This window comes from Pseudophryne corroboree, chromosome 4 (assembly GCF_028390025.1).
Source record: "Pseudophryne corroboree isolate aPseCor3 chromosome 4, aPseCor3.hap2, whole genome shotgun sequence".
NCBI lineage: Eukaryota > Metazoa > Chordata > Amphibia > Anura > Myobatrachidae > Pseudophryne > Pseudophryne corroboree.
Window position 1 is genome coordinate 787,758,810 of NC_086447.1, and position 2,395 is coordinate 787,761,204.

The 2,395-nt window shown below is 42.0% G+C and overlaps 1 pseudogene; it reads right to left on the reverse strand.

Moving 5' to 3' along the window:
• Positions 1-1,418: 1,418 nt before the first annotated feature.
• LOC134911926 (5S ribosomal RNA) lies at positions 1,419-1,537 on the reverse strand (annotated as a pseudogene).
• Between the last annotated feature and the right edge of the window lie 858 nt (positions 1,538-2,395).

Below are 2,395 nucleotides of genomic sequence, written 5' to 3' on the forward strand. Positions count from 1 at the left end.
GGAATGGCTGCACAGCCTGAGAGGCCTTGCCCCACAATCAGCAGTGGTCTGAGGACCCATTAGCTAGTCTAGGCCCCCTGAATAATCAAACCCCATACTCACTTACACCCAGATGGCCTGACCTGCCTACTGTGTATTACCTACTGTAGCAATTAAAGGTAGCAAGGACACTTCAACTGCCTGGAGCCTGGTGCCACTGTGAGCTAATTGCACTGTGAACTGTTAGTGTACCTTGTATAGAGCTATATAGATGTCATTCTCTATGGGAGATGTATGAATGACCTCCCTTTTGCAAAACTGAAAGCTCCGAATGGAGGATTCCCAGGGCAAGAAAACCTGTGTAATCAGTGCTTACAGATTGTCTGGAATACCGGACTTGCACCGATGTCTGGAATGTCGGACTTGCACCGATGTCTGGAATGTCGGACTTGCACCGATGGTTTTGAATGTTGGACTTGCTCAGATGGTCTGGAATGTCGGACTTGCTTCGATGGTCTGGATTGTCGGACTTGCACCAACGGTCTGGATTGTCGGACTTGCACCAATGGTCTGGATTGTTGGACTTGCACCAATGGTCTGCTTAGTTGGACTTACACTGATGGCTTGGAATATACACTGTATAAATGCTGATACCAGGTTAACACTGGAAGGACTAGATCACGGGAAGTGTACTCAGGAGCAGTCTAGTTCAGCAGGGCAGCACAGCTACAATGCTTACACACAGAGCTGTGTGACTTAATGAGCTAGCAATCTCTTCCCTGGAAAGCAGGAAGCTTTCTACCCCTAGGTTGTTTTCTATTGTCTGGAAGTGTCAGCTGAGCACCAGACTGGACAGGATTGGTCAGTAGAGAACATATAGAGGGGATGATTCTGTACTAGTCAGAAGTAAAACACACTGATATATAACCAAAACTAGACAACCAAGGGTGATGTCCCCAAATAGAGTCTCTATAGTGGTGCACCCTGGGTCAGGCAGTAGTACTATTAGAAAAAAATAGAGAGGAAGTAAGACTGTTTTGTGGATGCACTCTTAAAGTTGAATTCTATTGATAAGAAATAGATGGAAATATTAAAACATAATTTTTATTTAGACTATTTAAAATACAGTATCCAAAATCACAAACAACAAACAGACATACAACACATAATATAGAGTACTTGGTCACAAAATGTAAGTATGTGAGATAGATTCCTAAATGGATTTGTAAGGACCAAGATTACTAGTACTACAGACTGGTGATACCAATTGAGGCTCAAAGTTTATGCACCGTACTATTAAGGGTTTCACAGATGTTGATAAATATATAATGCTACATGGAGGATAGATAAAGCCAGGATGACATCAATAAGGCTGAAGGAAGATGAGATCAGTGATTCTTCTGTCAGCATTAGGCATGGAGCCTGGGGCTAAATAGAGGATTCTACTAAACTCGGTATTCCCAGGTGGTCTCTCATCCAAGTACTGGCCAAGCCCAACACTGTTTAGCTTCCAAGATCGGATGGAATTGGGCGTCTTCAGTGTGGTATGATAGTAGATATTGTGGATGCTACCACTCCTTGGATCACTAATGAGAGATCACTTCAAGAGAAATTGTTGTTATAGAAGAAAAAGTAGGAAGGAACCATAAGATGGATCTGCTGCCACTGTTAGGCGGAGATAGGAGTTTTCGCACATAGTCACCCGTGATATCACTCCGGATCAATGGTGAGAGTCCATGAAATCAAAAAGGAAAAGATAGAATACACTTCTGGCATGAGAGTATGATAACTCTAAAATAAATACATTTGGCAGTATAGAAAAATGTCACCTGTTTAAATAATTAATTGTGGTTGTAGATAGAGCCCTATTCACATCATGTGGATAAAGGGGTCCTGATTGTATATTACCTCAATTGAGGCTGTATATAATTGTTAATGAATGCACTGGTTCACAAATGGTTACTACCCAGTTATGTCACATGGCAATTGATAAAGGCAGCGTAATGACTGGGAACAATGACCAAATACTATATCCACTTTTATCAGTAAGTATGGTGGTGCCTAATCAATCTATGAAAGGTGTATATCATTAGTCACAAGTCATTTAGGATTACAGCGAGTAAAGGCGACCAACATATCCCACATATATGCTGTTATTTATGCCGGTGCAGTATTTACAGTGATCCAACATGAAGGGACCACCCACAATTTGGCTGCATCAGCAGTGATCCAGCATAGAGAGATCACCCTCAATTGAGCTATATAAACAATCCTTATGTGTCCCAAGTGTGTATTGGAATCTGTATAAATGCAATGACACAATCAGTAAATCCCCATAAACGGTCATATGTGCAGTCCCGCGGTCTCCCTCCGTATGGAGGGTTCTGAAAATCGGGGCACAGATAAAGCTGTTAGG